The following is a 19,635-nucleotide window of genomic DNA, read 5'->3' as shown; positions in this document are numbered from 1 at the left end:
GCTCCCTAAGAGATGGACCAGATTTATAGAGCTTGGTGCCTCCAAGGATTACTTACCACAGTACCTGGCAATCATATCTACAGAATAAATGCTGGTGAGTTAATATTATTAAAATAACTGTGGGGTATGAACGAAACAGGGCAAGCAAATTACAGTACTGGACACTTAATTCAGTGCTCTTTAAAGTGTTATTTTTCAGAAAGAAAAATTAAATCATTATTTTAGAGCTGTCGTTCCAAAAAAGACCAAACCTGTTGCCATAAAGTCAATTCCGCCTCACAGCAACCCTATAGCAACCCTATCAGCAGAGATTAAATATTGGGTGCCTGGCACATGTTGAACACTCGATAAGTATTTGTCAAACAAACAAAATGTCACAAAAAGCGTATCCCAGATTGGTTGGCATTAATAGTTAGATTTCTTCTGTGGGTCATCTCACCCTTTCCACCAACTTTCTTTTCCTGTGTTTCTGCTTTCAGTGCATAAAATACGTGATTAATTACACTGTTACTCTCTCACATGCCAAAAAGGATGATGATGTCTGTACAGAGCTGCATTCTTTTTGTGTGCTCAGCAAATGGAGTTGACCTGGCTGGCATGGCCCTGCCTTCTGTGGAGGCTTTGGGCAGCAGGTGGGAGGGAGAGGGAAGAAAGAAAGAGGGTTCAGCCCTCTTTGAGAAAAACATGAGTCAATTTATTGGACTTAACTTAGGCTTTTTTTAAATGGCTGTTATGGAATAAATGGTGTTCACAAAAATACGTATTGAAGTATTGGCCCCTGTGCCTGTAGATGTATCCTGTTTGGAAATATGGATTTTTGTTATGTTAATGAGACCATATCAGTGTAGACTGGGTCCTAAACCTAATCACTTATGAGTTATAAAAAGAGAATGGAGCCAACCTGGCACCTTAGACAGATGCATCATGCCAACCCTCTGCAGCAAAGACATGAAAAACTGAGTAAAACAGATACAAACATCAATCCTGGAACCCTAAGCATCAAATGAGGGGTTAAAGAACTGGATCAAACACTGAATGGAAGAAGAAACTGACAGATAACAGAAAACGAGGAGAGATACAGAATGCAGGTTCCCTGGCAACTAACATGGTATAGTGTCGCCATTTTGGAACACAGCCAGCATTGACCCTGGACGGGGAGTATGGGAAAGCAAATTTAAGAAGCTACCCACAGAAGACAGAGCACCTGGTAACCAAAGAAACACACTTTCCCACCCCTCATCCCTCCGCTCTATACACCACCTCCACCCCTTTACAACTGACTACGGCATGTCGTTCTACTAGAGAATTACCAGCCTGCCACAACCCCAGGTCCACTTTGCACCCATCTGCTGGCTTCTACCATGCCATTTTTCCCCTTCTTCCTTTTCTTTCTCCCTTCCATCTAGCTCCATACACCACTTTCAGCATGCTGTAACACCTTGGCTAGAGGGCCACCAGCCCACAGCTGCCCTGGGTCTGCCCCATCCCACCCACCAACTTCTACCACACCACCATCTTTTTCCTTTCTTTTATTTCTTTCCATTCTCCCTCACACCTAGCTCTGTATGTCACCTCCTCTTCTTTTCAACTGGTGCTGGGGTTCGCCATGCCCCTACCCAGTGGCCCCCATGGATTCATAGTTCTTATTTGTTTATTTTTTATTTCATTATTTTTTCTTTTCTTTTCACATTCTTCCTTTTCTTTTTCCCTCCCACTTAGCCCCATATGCCACTGCCACCCCTTCCTCTGCACTTTCCCATACCACCATGGCTACAGAGCCACCAGTCTGCCACCATCCAAAGACAACCCTGTCCTGCCCGACTCACCGACTCCCACTGAGTTGCCATTTTTTCTCTTTATTTTCTTTCTCCGTCTCACCTATCCCCATAAGCCAACTCCCCTCCCTCCAACCAGCTTTTGGCTCTGCCCTTCCCACATTCACCGGCCCTCATTCTGTAGCCAGTTTTTAAATTTTTTTTTAATTACTTTTTCTCTCTTTCTCTCTTTTTTTTCTTGCTTCCACCTAGCCCTGTACACCATCTCTCTGCCTTCCCGCTGGACCCCACTATACCGCTGCAACTAGAGATCTACTGGCACAGCAGCCTGCCACTACCCCAGGTTTGCCCAGTCCCCACCCACAAACCTGCTACATGGCAATATTTTTTCCTTTCATTTTTCATTTCTTTTCTTTCTCCCTCCTACCTAGCCCAGGATGTCACCTCCCCTCCCTTCCCACAGGTAACTGGGTCCACCCTGCCCTCACTAGCCCACCAACACTGGATGCCATTTTTCCTTTTTCTTATTTTTTCTCTTCCTTCCCTTTTCTTCCCCTCCCCACCCTGCCACCTAGCCTCATACATCACCCTCCCTTCACTCAGACCCATGGCATGCCATGGCAGCTAAAGCATTCCTGGGCTCAGGCCTACTGCTGCTACAAGCCTGCATTGTCCAACCCTCTCGCCACTTGACCAGCTACTGAATGGTGGGAAGTGAGCCTGTACCACTCCCTGTTAAACACATCTGCCTGTCTGGCAAAGGGCTGTGATTGCTTCCACACTGCTGGGCCAACATCACGAGGCCAGTAGCACCCACCCAGTATGCCCTCAGCCACCTCACCAAACCAGTGTATAGCAAAGTCAGATCACACAGCCTGCTGCTGCCCTGCCTGCTTGGACAAGGCAGTGAAAGCTATCATGCCCAAAGACAGACAGCAAGCAACAAAGCACGCCTGGCCTGCCTGGCCTTACTTACCAAAACAAAACAAAAGAGCAGGATGAAACAAATGAACATGCAATCAAAAATTAAAGAAAATAATACCATAATGTCTTGGAGACAGCAGACAATATCAAAACATAAAAATGAAGAACAAGAATGCTCTAGTAAGTGGCCAAAATAAAGAATCAGATGATCTTCTGCTAAAAGAAGAAGTAGTGGAACTACCTGACCCAGAATTCAAAAGACTAACATTAAGGAATTTCCAAGGGACTAGGAAAGAGATCAAGGAAAATGCAGACAAAGCCAAAGAAAAAAAATAGAGACAGTCAAGGAAAACACAGACAAAGCAGTAGAAAAATTGAGGAAATAAAGCAGTAAAAAAATTGAGGAAAGTAATACAGGAAAAAATGTCAAAATAAATAATTAGAAATTATACAATAACAGCAACTAGAAATTCAAAAGATAAGCAACAAAATTTCAGAAATGGACGGCTCAACAGAAGGTCTTAGGAACAATTTTGAAACAATGGAAGACAGAATCAGGGGGATTGAAGACAAATCCATGGACATCACTTTGTTTGAGGAAAAATCAGAGAAAATAATGAAGAAAACCTAAGAATTATGTGGGACACAGTCAAGAGCAAACATTTGCCTGTGATCAGAGTTCCAGAACAGTGAACAAAACCAAAAACACAGAGAAGAGTGTTCAAGATTTGCTGGCAGAAAACTTCCCAAATATCATAAGAAGAGCTGACCATCCAAGAAGATCAATGAACCCCAAATAGTGTAGACTCCAAATGAAAGTCTCCAAGACAATTCATAATCACATTTACCAACACCAAAGACAAAGAAAGAATCCTGAGAGCAACTCGAGAAAAAGGAAAAGTTACTTACAAAGGGGAAAAAATAATGTTAAGGTCTGATTACTTGGCAGAAGCCATCCAGGCAAGAAAGCAAAGGGAGGACATATATAAACCTTGAAAGAAAAAAACTGCCAACCAAGAATAATACATCCTACAAAATTCTCTCTCAAATATGGCAAAAGTAGGACATTTCCAAATAAAAAGAAATTAAGGGAATTTGCACAAACTAAACCAAACTTATAAGTACTACTAAAAGGAGTCCTTCGGTTAGAGAACCAACAACAGCAAACAACAACCAGAGTCCAGGACACAGGACAGCATCAGCCAGATACCAACCTAGGTAAAGAACTCTTAATAATAAAACAAAGCTAAAAGACATAAAATAGGGGCATAGAGACATTAGTCTATAAATGACGACAACTTCAAAACAATAAAAGGGAGCCTAAACAGTGTAAGTATAGAACTTTCAAATAGAGAGGAAGTTAAGGTGATATCCAGTAATAAAAGACTGGTTCAAATCAAACTCAGGGAGATAAGGGTAAATTTCCAAGTAACCACAAAGTAAGTTAACAAACCTACTCAACAGAAGAAAAACATAAACATTCAGTAACACAAAATATAATAACAAAAGAAAAGAAAACGAAATCTGTAAACAAAAGGAACTCAGCACAGGAAGGAAACTAAGAGGAACAAAGAAAATGTTAGCATCACAAAAAAAAAAAAAAAAAAAAAAAAAAGCACAATAATATGACAGCAATAAACTCATACCTATTGATAATCGCACTGAATGTAAGTGGCTTAAATGCACCCATAAAGAGACAGAGAGTGGTGAAATGGAAAAAAAAAAAAAAATCAATATGCTGTCCTCAAGAGACACACCTTAGACACAAAGAAATAAATATATTAAAAACCAAAGGATGAAAAAAAAAAATATATATATATATATATATATATCAGGCAAATGGTAACCAAAAAAGGGCAGAAGTGGTGATACTAATCTCAGATAAAATAGACTTTAAGGCAAAACTGACCATAAAATACTAGGAAGGACATTATATAATGATTAAAGTGACAATCCACCAAGAAGACATAACGCTGGTAAACATCTACACACCCAATGACAGGGTTCCAAAATACATAAATTCTAACACCACTGAAAAGAGAAATAAATAGTTCTACAATAAGAGTAGGAGACTTCAGCATGCCACTCTTGGTAAAGGATAGAACATTTATAAAGAAACTCAACAAAAATATAGAAGAAACAAGTTGACTTTATAGACATACATAGAACACTCCACCCAAGAGCAGAAAAGTATACATTCTTTTACAGTGCACATGCAGCATTCTCCAGAACAGACCATTTTCATGGATTGAATTATGTCCCCACAAAAATGTGTGTATCAACCTGGTTAGGCCATGATTCCCAGTATTGTGTGATTGTCCTCCATTATGTGATTGTAGTTTTATGTTGAGACAATTAGGGTGGGACTAAAACACCACCCTTACTCCGTCACCTCCCTGATCCAAGGTAAAGGGGGTTTCCCTGGGGTGTGGCCTGCACCACCTTTTATCTCTCAGGAGTTAAAAGGAAAGGGAAGCAAGCAGAGAGTTGGTGACCTCATACCACCAAGAAAGCAGCACCAGGGGCACAGCGAATCCTTTGGACACAGGGTGCCTGCCCCCCAAAAAAGCTCCGTGACCAAGGGAAGATCAAGGACAAGGACCTTTCTCCAGAGCCAACAGTTAGAAAAAGCCTTCTTCTGGAGCTAATGCCCTGAATTTGGACTTGTAACTTACTAGACTGTGAGAAAATAAATTTCTCTTTGTTAAAGCCATCCACGTGTGGTTATTTTCTGTTATGGCAGCACTAGATGACTAAAACAACCACATTTTAGGCCACAAAGCAACCCAAAATAATATCCAAAACATGAATATTATACAAAGCATTCTCTCTGATCACATTGTAAAAGTAGAAACCAATAACAGGAAGAGCAAGGAAACTGAATAACACCTTTCTTAAAAACAACTGGGTAACAGAAAAATAGCAAAGAGGCAATAAAAAAAATTCCTATAATCAAATGAGAATTAAAACACATTATACCAAACCTTTGGGACAGAGCGAAAGTAATGCTCAGAGGTCAATTTATAGTCATAAACAAACATATCAAAAAAGAATAGGCCAAAATCAAAATGTTAGTGCTACAACTCTAACAGTTAGAAAGAGAACAACAAAAGAAGCCCACAGCCATCAGAAGAAAGGAAATAATAAAAATTAGAGCAGAAATAAATGAACTAGAGAACAGAAAAACAACAGAAAGAATCACCAAGACCAAAAGCTGGTCCTTTAAAAAGACCAACAAAATCCACAAACCACTGGCCAAACTGACAAAAGGAAAACAGGAGAGGAGTCAAATAACCCAAATAAGAAATGAGACAGGGGATCTTATAGCAGACCCAACTGAAATAAAAAGGGTCATAACAGAAAACTATGAAAAATTGTACTCCAATGAATTTGAAAACCTAGAGGAAATGGGCAAATTTCCAGAAAAACACTACCTACCTAAACTAACACAAACTGAGGTAGAAAATCTGAACAGACCCATGGCAAAAAAGAGAGAGAGAGAGAGATTGAAGAGGTACAAAAAAACAAAACAAAAAAAAGCTCTGTCCCAGATGGCATCACTGGAGAATTCTACCAAACATTCAGAGAAAAGCTCACACCAGTACTACTCAAACTATTTCAGAGCATAGAAAAGGAAGGAATATTCCTGAATTCATTCTATGAAGCCAGAATAACCCTGATACCTAAGCCAAGCAAAGACACTACAGAAAGGAAAATTACAGACCATTATAGATGCAAAAATTCTCAGCAAAATTCTAGGCAAAATAATTCAGCATGATATAAAAAAAAAATACACCACTACCAAGTGCAATTCATAAGAGATATGCAAGGATGATTCAACATTAGAAAATCAATCAATGTAATCCACCATGTAAACAGAACAAAAGAAATGAATCACATGATCATCTCAATTGATGCAGAAAAGACATGTGGTAAAGTCCAACACCCATTCCTGATTTAAAAAAAAAAAAACTGTCAATAAAATAGAAATATAAGGGAAATTTCTCAACATAATAGAGGGCACCTATACAAAACCAACAGCCAGCATCATTCGCAATGAAGAGACACTGAAAGCATTCCCCTGAGGACAGGAACAAAACAAGTATGCCCTTTATCACCACTCCTATTTACCATTGTCTGGAAGTCCTGTCTAGAGTAAGTCAAGAAGAAGAAATAAAGGGCATCCAAATTGGAAAGGAAGAAGTAAAACTATCCCCATTTGCAGGTGATATGATCCTATACATACAGAACCCCAAAGATTCCACTGGAAGACTACTGAAACTAATAGAAAGATTCAGCAAAGAAGTAGGATACAAGATAGACGTTACAAAAAGCAGTTGGATTCCTATATACAAAGAGAACTTCGAAAAGGAAATCAGGAAAACAATACCATCTATAATATTCCTGAAAAAGACAAAATAGTTAGGAATAAATCTAACCAGGGACATAAAAGACCTATACAAAAAAAACTACAAAACACTACTGCAAGAAACCGAGAGAGACCTACTTAAATGGAAAACACATACCATGTTCATGGATAAGAAGACTCACATTACAAAAGTGTCAATTCCACCCAAACTGATATAGAGATATAAAGTAATTTTGATCCAAATACCAACAGCATTCCATAACAAGATGGAAAAAGTAATCACCAAGTTTATATGGAAAGCAAAGAGGCCCAGATAAGCAAAGCATTATTGATGAAAAAAAAAAGTAGAAGGCATCACACTACCTGATCTTGAAATCTACTATATGGTATATAGTAGTCAAAACAGCCTGGTACTGGTACAAGACAGAGACATAGACCAATGGGATGTAATCAAGAACCCAGATATAAATCCATACGCCTGTGTTCAGCTCACTATTGACAAAGAACCAAAGTCCATTAAATGGGGGGGAAAGACAGTCTTTTTAACAAATGGTGCTGGGAAAACTGGATGTCCATCTTTAAAAAAATGAAACAGGACCCATACCTCACACCACACACAAAAACTAACTCAAAATGGATCAAAGACCTATATATAAAATCTAAAACGCTGAAGATCATGGAAGAAAAGATAGGGACATGGTTAGGAGCCCTAATGCATGGCATAAATACAATACAAACCACAACTAATGGTAGAAAAACACCTGAAGATAAACTAGATAACTGGGAACACGTTAAAATTAAATATTTATGCTCTTCAAAAGACTTCACCAAAAAAGTAACAAGAGAACCTACAGACTGGGGAAAAAAATTGGCTATGAGATAGCCAGTAAGGATCTAATCTCTAAAATCTATGAAATACTTCAAGACCCCAATAACAAAAAGACAAATAACCCAATTAAAAAATGGGCAAAGGATATGAACAGGCACTTCACCAAAGATCATAATTCTCAGTACCTTGGCAGTTATGATGTAGTTTGGCAGGCCTATAATGAAGTAATCACATCCATGATAAGATTTAATATAGTGTGATCGCCTCCATTAAGGGGTCTGCTGTGAGTAGCCAATCAGTTGAAAGTAAATTTCCATCGGGTGTGGCCTGCATCAATTGTAGATGGATTTTCTGGCAAGGCTCCTGGGCTTTTGCTCACTCTGAATCTTGCAACTGGTTCCTGTTCTTCTGGCCTCCAGTTCCTGGGACTTGAGCTAGCAGCTTACCTGCCATCTTGCCTGCCAATCTTGGGATTTGTCAGTCCCCACAGCCTGTGAGCTATAGGTCTGCTGTCTGAGCTGCCAATCCTTGGGTTCGCCAGTCCCTGCAGCTACCTGAGTCAGGAGAAGCCTCCAGTCTGACCCGTGGATTTGGAGCCTCCCAGCCTCTACAACCGCGTGAGCCATTCCCTTGATATAAATCTCTCTTTTATTTATTTATATACATATTTATATGCTTTACTGATTTTGCTTCTCTAGAGAACCCAGCCTAAGACAGGCAGCTAACAGCTACATGGGAAAATGCTTGGAATCATTAGCCATTAGAAAAATGCAAATTAAAACTACAATGAGATACCATCTCACCCTGATACTACTTGCATTAATAAAAAAACAAAATAGAAAATAACAAATGTTGGAGAAGTTGCGGGGAGATTGGAACTCTTATGCACTGCTGGTAGAAATGTAAAATGGTACAACCACTGTGGAAAACAATATAGCACCTCTTTAAAAACCTAGAAATAGAAATATCATATGATCCAGCAATCACACTCCTGGGAATATATCCTACAGTTCAATGCAGCATTATTCACAATTGCAAAAACGTGGAAACAACCTAAGTGCCAGTCAACAGAAGAATGAATAAACAAATTGCAGTACATACACACAATGGAATATGCAACAATAAAGCACAATGATGAATCCACAAAACAACTCACAACAGGGACGAATCTGGAGGGCACTATGCTAAGTGAGATAAGTCGATCACAAAAGGACAGATATTGTGTGAGACCACTATTATAAAAGCTCAAAAGATGGTTTACACACAGAAAAAAACAATCTTTGGTGGTTATGAGAGAGGGAAGAGGTGGGAGGGGAAATCACTAATTAGATGGTAGACAAGCGTTAACTTTGGTGAAGGGAAAGACAACACACAATTGAGGGTAAGTCAGTAAAACTTGACGAAGGCAAAGCCGTAGAAGCTTCCCAGACACATCCAAACATCCTGAGTTACTGAGTTACTGGGGCTGAGAGCTGGGGACCGTGGTCTTAGGGGACATCAAGGTCAATTGGCATAACATATTTCATGACGAAAACGTCCTACATCCTACTTTGGTGAGTAGCACCTAGGGTCTTAAAAGTTTGCAAGGGGCCATCTAAAATACATCTATTGTTCCCATCACGTTCGTAGCAAAGGATAATCTAGAAAACCAAAGACACAAGGAAGATATTAATCCAAAGCACTAATGGACAACATGAACCACAGCTTCCACCAGCCTGAGCCCAGAACAATTAGATGATGCCCGGCTACCACCAACGACTGCTCTGACAGGGATCTTAATAGAGGGTTCCCCACAGAGCAGGAGAAAAATGTAGAACAAAATTAAAATCCACAAAAAAAGACCAGACTTACTGGTCTGCAGAGAATGGAGGAACCCCAAGACTATGGCCCCCCAGACACCCTGCTAATTCAGGGTGAAGCCACACCTGAAGTCCAAAGCCTATAAAATAAGCAATAACAAAGGTGAGGAATGTGCTTCTTAGTTCTATCAAGTATACAAGACCAAATGGCAACAAAAAAAAAGCCAAACCCACTGCTGTCAAGTTGATTCCGACTCATAGCGACCCTATAGGACAGGGTAGAACTGCCCCATAGAGTTCCCAAGGAGCGCCTGGCATATTCAAACTGCCGACCTCTTGGTTAGCAGTCGTAGCACTTAACCACTACACTGCTCAATCAAGTATACAAGACCAGATGGCAACATCTGCCCAAAAGCAAAGACGAGAAGGCAGGAAAAGACAGGAAACCTGGACCAATGGACAGGGGGAACCCAGGGTGTAAAGGGAAAGGGGAGAATGCTGACACATTGCAGGGATTGCAACCAATGTCACAAAACAATTTGTGTATAAATTTTTGAATAAGAAACTAATTTGTGCTGTAAACTTTCACCTAAAACACACACACAAAGAGCAGAACAGACTCAGAGACACACACAGGGAGAGAACACATGCCAAGAAATGTCCAGGAATACTAACATCCTCCCCTTAGAGCCACACCTTGAGTTTAGACTCCTATCCTCCTGAAATATTAGAAAATAAATTTCAGTTCTTTAAAGCCTCCCACTTGTGGTATTTCTGTTACAGCAGCACTAAGTATCTGAGATACCAACTATGACCCAAGTGGTCTCCATCGGGAGCTTGTAAGTGGTCAGTTGGAGCTGGTGGACATGCCCAAAAAGCTGCCTTCACTGTCCTCTCCTGTTTTTTTCTGAGCTTGGTGCTCTGGCACCTTCTCTTGTTGAAGGGGTTTATTCTTCTTTGTCTCAGACACTTCCTTCATCTTTGGAGCCTCTTCTATTTCATATTCTTCAGAACATAAAACTGTTTGCCACCTTTTATATCCTTATTTTACTAAAATCTGTGAACTGTTTTAAACTAATTAAATATGAAAGTGAAATTAAAAGCAATAAGGCAGAGTGAGTTGAAGCCATTTATGTCTGATTCATCCTATGAATGGCTGGCAAAATGAAAGCCTTCAAAATGCATTCTTAATTTTACTCGTAGTTGCACTGCATAAAAAAATAAAACAGCAAGGGTGTTCAAATATACTTAGACTATTTCAATAAATTTTGGGATTTTCAAAATGGTAACTAGCTGAAAATATCAGCCGACTTCCCATTCTTCAAAAAAGAAAAGGCCTGAAGATGTACATAACCCCAGATCCGTCAGTTCCACCCTAGGCTTTGCCTAGAGAAATGAGCACAAGGTGATATGGACCAGAATGTTCATGGCTCACGATCCGTAATAGTAAAAACTTGGAAACAAACTCATACCCTTTAACTAGAAAATGAATAAGGACATTGTGGTTATTTATATAATGAAATACTCAAGTTAAAATTAATGAATGAGACCTGTGTATTTCATCATGGACAAATCTCAAACGTAATGTTAAATGGACAAAGCCAGTCGTAGAATGATTTGTAGCTATCACTGTTATTTCTTTAAAAAAAAAAAAAAAAAAGAATCTGAAGCAGATATGGCAAAGAGATACAGTTTTATTAAACTGGGTGGTGGGTACATAGGTATTCATTAGATATTTTTGTTAATTTGAAATATTCCATAATTTCAAAAAAGATCCTACCAAAAAAACTCTTACTAAACCAATGAAAGGGATACATCCGACTGTTTCCGTTTACCTAAAGATCACAGTACACTTACAGTGTAGCCCTGTTCCCATACATCTGTGGCATCTGAGCCTGAGAACTCTCTTGAAAGGAAAGCCCACCAGTTCTAAAAGGCACTAACTACCCTGCTGCAAAAATACCCAAAGAGTTAAAAGGAAATTGATATATACACCCAAGCAAAAATTATAAAGCAAATCTATTTTATAGCCTATTTTTTTATTTACAGGAATCCTAAAATAATTATCATTGTAAATAAATATCTTTTTGAAAGAGCAGTTAAACACATCAGAATTTCTGTTCATTCAAACACTCTGTTACATGTAACGCTGGTATGGGCTCTCTGCTAGGACTTGAAAGAACCCTCACTAGAGAACCAGACGTTATAATTATACCAGTAAAAAGTGACTAAATGAATGAGTTAATGTGTGTGTATTAATAGAGAGGGGGTTTTTGTCTGTTATTATTGCTGAGGCCAAAATTGGTGTTGAATTTAACCCCTGCTCATCAGAGGAAGGTTAGATGGCTTGAATATGTGAAATAGTCTTAATAAAGACTCCGGAAATTCAATGCCAGACACTACCCAGGTGGATACGGCTTCAGATGTTGAGCACAGACCCAGATTTTATTAAAATGATTATAACTGAAACGCCGACTTTACAAATGAAAGCAAATCACAAAATCCAACTGTAGCACAATTATAAAACTCTTCTAATTAAGCTCTGTATGTCTTGATTCTTTAACAAAGACGTGGGAGTGGGATAGAAGTATTTTGCTAAGATGCCAGTTTCTGCGTGTTCAGGTATGAAAGTACGCATTTATTAAAAAATGAATTTTTGTGGGGATTACAACTAATGTCACAGAGCAATTTGTGTATAAATTTTTTGAATGAAAAAGTAATTTGCACTACAAACTTTAAGCTAAAACACAATACAAGAAAAAGAATGAATTTTTGTCAAATGTTTTGGATCTAAAGAGTTAACAAAAAAGCAATTTGTTTATATTTTTGTTTAAGGAAACCTAAAAGTCTTCCTATTTATATCATCCACTTAATGTCTAACATAAAGAGCAAAGAAATTATATTCTCCTTTTCACGTCGCTATGGTTTTCAGATTTCTTAGACTGTAGAACATTTCGACTTAAAGTCAAAAGACTCTAACCTGCTACGTGATCTCAGGTAACTCATTTTCTCTAAATCTCAGCTTCCTTAAATGCAAAAGAGAGTTGACACGTGTTTGACATAATTGCATGTCCTAATATTTACTGTGCCCATAGAAAGGAAGACAGGATCAGGTGGGCGTTGGGGGCACACTGGGTTCATATCCTGGGTTCAACACTTTCTTGCTGTGTAATCTTGGCAAACTCTGAAAGGAGGCTTTATTTCTCAGAACCCTAGTTTCTCCATTTACAAAATGGGAATATATAGGTCTGTTGTGAGGATTAAATCAGATGATATACATAAAGAGTGTGGGACAGTGCTTGCTACTATTAAATACATGCAAGAGATTATAAAAATAGGTGACGGGGAACAAAAGATTACCAAATGTGAATGAAAACAGATACGCATTTGAAATAAATAATTAAAAAGGATTATTCTTTCATATTAATGTACCTTGATTATTTCCCATTCCATTTCTTATTATGCAAAATTTAAAAACAAGTAGATGAAGAAGTTGGAGACAAGGGAAAACATGGAGCCTAAAATCCAAGCCAGGATCAGATTAGCGTCCAGAAATACTTGCTGTAAATTCCTGTACAATCATTAGGAATTGAGCCATGATTTCGACTTTAAGGTTCCAAGAGACCAAGTCAGTGTCTGCTTAGTCTAACGTACAAAGTCCTTGCTGCTTTCTAGAATTCAAACTTTATTTACCAAAAAGTTTTTTTTCTAGCCTGATATATTCTGGTCCGCAGCTTCTTGTCTGTAATCCAAGAGAAACACATTGCCTCTACTCTGAACCAGCTGCAAGGTTTCTGAAATGATCTGGTCTTGCCAGTCTAACAATTGGGCGTCAGCCAGAGGAAATTTCATAACCTGGACACCAAAGATGGGCTTCAGGGAGTCCAACACATAAGAAAATGTGTCTGAAACAACGTATTTGAACACTCTTCTCAAGAGGGCATACAGAACTTTCTTCTCAGAGAAGTCTGTGACCTGCAAGCTCATGGTCTGTGTTGACAATGGCTTCTACCAGCAGTGAAGTCTTTGGCAGGAAGTGGATTAAAAGGAAGACCAAGCAAAGAAGACTTCGCAGGCCTCTGCTCTGCTTCCCTATGAATAGAATACTGGTGGCTGGCTGCCTGTGACTGTGCAAGCAGTTATTTTGTTTTCTTAATCTAAGAAAGAAAAAAAAAACTGACAAACGTGCACAGTTTTTTAAAAAGTTCATACAGTACCAAAAATTAATACAGTGAAAATAGATCTCCCTCCCACTCTCGTCCCCTTGTCACACACTTCCCCTCCCTAGAGCAACCACTTTTATCAATTTCTTGTATCTCCTTCTAGAGAATGTCTCTCCAACAGGCATTAAATAGAAGTGTTTGCAAAATAACTTATCTGTCGCTAGATTCTGAGCTATGACACATGACTGTGAATCGCTGTAGAGTATGACTTTAGGCAGATGTCCTGGGATCGGAGTAGCCGCCGGTCTGGGTCCTGAGACAAGACTGGCAGGATGTCATAAGAACTCCTATTCCCAACAGGTGATATGGTCTAGAATTAATGTTCTTGGCTACCCTGCTTACCCACCAAGTTAAACTTCTCTCCTCCCCACCCCTACAACGAACCGTACATGTATCATACCCATTGCTTTCAAGTTGATTCCAACTTACAGCAACCCTAGCTGACAGAGTAAAACTGCCCCATAGGGTTTCCAAGGCTGAGATCTTTATGAAAGCAGACTGCCACATCCCTCCCCCACACAGCACCTGGTGGGTTTGAACCACCAACCTTCCAGTTAACAGTCAAGTGCCCAATGCGCCACCAGGGCTGCTTGCGTGTATCATGACTGATCCTATATAGAGTCTGGTGGACCACCTGACACTTACCAACCTCTCAACAACTTGGTCCTTCTCTCTACTCTTACGTCCTACTAACTGATCTATGGCTTCTTCTCTGGCTGTATCGCCCACAATCTTTCCACAGCACTTTAGAGTACTGCCCATCCCTTTTCCTGTTTCATGGAGCTCACTTCTCTCGCTTTGACTTCCTTTACACAGCAATGTTCTTGCTGAACTTCGTTTGCCTTCTCTCTCTCTTTCCTCCTACCTTTGAGCCTCATCCTTCCTTTCTCTATTCACTGTCTCTGGGTCATCTCCTCTACTCCTGTGGCTGTAATGATCAAGTCCTGTTATCTTGTATCTCTGCCCTCTAATCCCAATTCTAGACTCAAATTTCTAACTGCCTAAGAGCCTCCCTGCCACACAAAAAAAGCCCAAATCAGTTGCTGTTGAGTCAATTCCAACTCATGGCCACCCCAAGCCTTTTCGAAGAGACCTAATGCTTCATAGTTTTCAATGGTTGTGACCTTTTGGAAATAGATCACTGGGTCTTTCTTTCGAGCCACCTTTGGGTGGATTTGAACTGCCAGCCTTTCAGTTAGTAGCTAAGTGCTTAACCATATGTGCCACTCAGGGAATCCTAATAGATAAGTCCATCTAAATATCCCAAAGCCATTTGGGACATGCAAACATACCAGACACTGATGTAATGATCTCTTCCTTCCAAAGCCATTTCTCTCCTTCTATCCCCTGTCTTATAGTCTTTGAGGTAAACTCTTACTTTGAATGAACCATGCTTCTCAGCAGTTACACCCTTGTAAGTTCCCCTTCTACACTGATTCTGGGCTTAGCCAATTGGGCTTTAGCAAGCATGATGCAAGCAGAATCTTAATAAGCACTTACATATCACAGCTTTGTCTTTTTGGAATACTTGCTTTTGTGATCTAGCCACCACAAGAGAACTACATGGAGAGACACACGTAAAGAGAGAGAAGTCCCAGACTTCCAGCTGATGCTGCCAAGGCAGCATTATGTAAACGAATCTATATATAATGTTCCAGCCCCATTTACTATCTAATTATAACCACATGGTTTGGCGGGGCCCCCAAACCAGCCGAGGCCTGTCTTGTGACTGCCGGAAGAACCACCCAGCTAATCCCCAGCCAACCGTTAGAATCATGGGCAAAGAAAGTGGTTGCTATATTAAGCTACTAAGAAGTTTTGGGGTGGGTTGTTATGCAGCAACAGATAAGCAAAACAACATCATATGCTACCCAGGGATTGATGCTACAAGCTCAAGAGTTATCTTGAATTTTTCCTAACCCACTGACTTCTCACATCTCACTGTTCACCAAGCCACGTAGAGTTTACTTTCTAAATATATCTCAAATCTGCAGACATGTCGTCATTTTATGCTCTACTACCTTAGTTGAGGCCCTCATAACTGTACCTTTTAAAATATAAATCAGAGTGAGCCATTTCTACCCTTATTAAGCTCTTTAAAGACACCACATTGACAAGGAAGAACTTCCAAATTCCCTACATGTTACCCACGGTTCTTCATATTATCGGAATCCTATATTCTTCCTTCCTCTCCTTTCATTGACTCTTCCTCCATTCCCATGGGCCACATAAAGCTGTTTACCATTTCATCTTATGACCCTGCAGGGCACACCACCATGCTCTTTTCTTCGTTTTTCTCCCATTCCTACTTCCAGCCAATCTTGTCTATCTGGTGAATAAGACTCACTTCAAATGTACCTTGACCTCAGAAACCTTCTACAACCCCCTCTCCAACAAACCACCTTTCTCTCTCCTGCACTTATAGAGAAGTGTATTCATGCTTCTTTTATAGGATCAGACACTCTCCAGCGTGGTCATTTGCTTGGGAGTCAGGAGTGTGAGGTCTGCAAGGGCCTCACACTCCTGACTTTGGTTAGAAAGCTTCAGTTGTTAATAAACATTACTTACTTTAACAACTGGGTTTTTTTGGGGTTACTTTAACAATACAAAGAACTATCTGGGCCTCCAATAAGTTAGATGACTGGATAACTGGCCCCAGGTTAAGTCTCAAGGACAAGGGAATGACCATTTATTGGAGGCTACCAGACAGTGCACAGTGCCTGGCACGTAACAGACAAGAAAATTCTAATGGGGAAGACGTCTTGCTCAAGGGCCTAGCTAGTACAGAGCCCCAAAGAAATTTGGGCCTAGGCCTGGCTGGCCCCAAAGCTCGTGGTCTTCCTCTCACCGCTCACTGTCTCTGCATGACTGAATGAACACTTCTTTAACATCATCCTGCTACCATCCCTCATATCACAAAGTACAAAATCTGAGACCCATTCTCCTTCTCACTACAATACCGGGAAACTAATTCTTTACCAGAACTATCTCTATGAAGAAGTAGAGCTGAAAAGAAATCAGTACAAAAAGGAATTTTCAGCATTTCTTCTACATTGGGAATGAATTGGAGGCTAGACGGACAGGCCTTTTTTTTTTTTTTTTTTACAAATCTGCAAATAACCTTGACCACTTTCTGAAAATAACTTTTTTGGTGCTAATCCTAAAGTAAGTGGTTTTGTTTGGTCGCTTGTTGGTTTGTGGGTAGTTAGTTTAGAATAAGGTAAGCCATTTTATAGTTAAGGGGAGGACATCACTCCCTTCTTTCCTCAAGGCTTGTCAGACTGCCAACCATGTGGAAAGGGCTCAGCTGTCAGCTGCAAGTGGCCGTTCTCAGGCTGTGTAGACTGTAGCAGAGGTTTCAGTCAATTCATCATTTCCCAGTCCTGACCCACCTCTTAGGGTCACACTGCCAAAGCCTGCCCAACTAACTCCCCAAATTCCCCAGAACTTCCCTCTCTCAACAAGATGACATTCTCTCTGGAGGCAGCTCTTAGAATTGGTCAAGGGTTAGCCTTGGGTACAGAGAGGGAAAATCCTTTAAATCAATTTGAATTTTAAAGGAGGAAGTAAAAATAGAAAAGAAAAACAACAGTGAGGCAATGCCAGCTGTTTCCTTCCTACAAACATTTGACAACTTTGCAGCTGTTCGCTGTCCTTTTGCCCTAGTGGAAACTGGCTTCCTCCCCAACTTTGGATGCTGCTTTTCCAGTCTCCCTTGCTTGTTTCCCACAGCTGTAACATTGCCATAGTCATTTCCTTTAAAAGGCAAGCTCCGAAGACATGTTCAGTGAGCTCGGGGACAACTTGGTCAGTTCTTTACTCAATTATGATCAAAGCTATGTTTTTCTAATAGTCCCATGAGATAAGACTTCACAAACACACCCTCAGGGAGAGAGCTGACTCAGCACTAGGGTTTCTCTGGGGCTAGGAGCGGTTCTAGGCTTATATCCAAGCCCAAGATTCCTTCAGGTTTGGCCTTTCCTGAGAGTAAATCTCCAGTTTTCTTTGAGGAGTTTAATTGCCTCTTTCGTAGACATTCAGCGAGTTCTCTGGTATCAGCTCTGCCTACAGTGGGCCCAGTGCCCTGTTTAATCCTCTTAGTTACCCAGTGAGGGAGATGGTATTATAATCTCCATTTCACAGATAAAATGAAGTTGAGAAGCACTTAGGTGTGTGCCCAAGTCTTCTTTCTGCCTTCAATCTACTCTCTAAACCAGAGTGTTCCAAAATGTCTCACATCAGAATCGACAAAGGTGCTTGTTACAAACACAGCCCCCCAGGCAGCCAACTCAGAGTTCCTGATTCAGTGAATATGGAGTGCAGCCCAGCAATCTGTCTTAACAGACATCTCTGGTGAAGCCAGGGTTTAGGCCTTCACAGTGCTACTCTACATCTTTCCATACTCTGCTTGGCACAGCCCTTCCACAGTTCTCACTTAGCTCTGGTTAATCACCCTGCCCTGCTAGGCTCTCAGAATGCTCTGTTCTTAACAGCTAGTACAGCAGGAACCACACTGCATTTGTTAAAATTAGATCTCTACAGGTCTATCTCCCTGACTGGGGCAGGGGAGTCGCTTCTTGATGTCCAGGATCCTGTTTCTTCTGGAGTTCTTTCTATATTGCTCTTTCCCTTGCTCTTTGCAGGAAACCCTCGTGGTGTAGTGATTAAGAGCTATGGCTGCTAACCACAAGGTCAGCAGTTCAAATCCACCAGGTGCTCCTTGAAACCCTGAGGCAGTTCTACTCTGTCCAATTAGGTCACTATGAGTTGGAGTCAACTCAACGGCAATGGGATTTTTTTTTTTTTTTGGGTTGATCTTTGTACAGCTGGGGCCTCAACTTAAAAGCCCCAGCTTATCATTCAGGCCTCAACTTAAACCCCATCCCCACCCTAGGAAACTTTTCTGACAACCTAATTAAGTAAATAGTTCACTACTCATTCTCTGTTAAATCACTCTATTTTGTAATTCAGCATAAAATACAGTGTCTGGCACATAGTAGGTACTCAATTAGAACTGATGATCCAAAAGGTATATTAAGTACATTATTAGATGAACAGAAAAACAGAAGCTCCAAATTGCTTTTGAAGAATTTGAATGCGATTATTTTTTGTTTAAACTATAGAAGAAGTCATAGGAAAAAATTAGGATCTTGTTGATTTTCCTTCCTCTTACATTATGGACTACTATTATTTTTATACAGGATTACATATTGGAAATGGACTCCATAATATGTTGGGGCTTTAAGCCTCTGAAGGTTTGAATTTGGTACTCTGCTTACTATATGTATGCTAATATCTTTGTTCTCTAAAGTATTAGGCTGGAAATAAATTGGACAGGTATTATTATCCAGACCCATGTTGAAGAAGAAATAAACAGAAGCATAAAATGGAGTAGATAGAACACTGAGCTGACCAAAAAAAAAAATCCTTTCTAGTCCCAAATTTCAAAATATTGTTTATTATGTATATGAGATTGATGAATTGCACATTAAACAATGAGTTTGTTGCCTGAATGCAAAAAACCTCTGCAACAAAGAAGAATCTGAATACTCTCCAGAAGTTTAGCTTGGACGAGATCTTCATCAAGCTGAAGCTCACTTCAGTTTTCTTACCTATGGAACAAAGGAACCAAAGTAGATCCCCATAAGATTGGGAACACCTAAAAATTAAACAATTTTATGAATTGTCCAAGACACGCTGTGATACTGAGGATCCA

At 40.0% G+C, this 19,635-nt stretch overlaps 1 long non-coding RNA gene across 3 annotated transcripts in view; it reads right to left on the bottom strand.

Moving 5' to 3' along the window:
• The window catches only part of LOC111753069 (uncharacterized), a 73,430-nt gene extending 54,623 nt beyond the window's left edge, over window positions 1–18,807 (bottom strand). For all 3 annotated transcript variants that reach the window (XR_002787925.2, XR_010318694.1, XR_002787924.2), the window contains exon 1: window positions 15,212–18,807. This is a non-coding gene — a long non-coding RNA (uncharacterized LOC111753069). The remainder of the gene's footprint in view (window positions 1–15,211) is intronic.
• Between the last annotated feature and the right edge of the window lie 828 nt (window positions 18,808–19,635).

Source organism: Loxodonta africana, chromosome 20 (assembly GCF_030014295.1).
Source record: "Loxodonta africana isolate mLoxAfr1 chromosome 20, mLoxAfr1.hap2, whole genome shotgun sequence".
Lineage (NCBI taxonomy): Eukaryota > Metazoa > Chordata > Mammalia > Proboscidea > Elephantidae > Loxodonta > Loxodonta africana.
The sequence above is the reverse complement of the archived record's forward strand: the minus strand, read 5'-3'. Positions and strand labels throughout refer to the sequence as shown.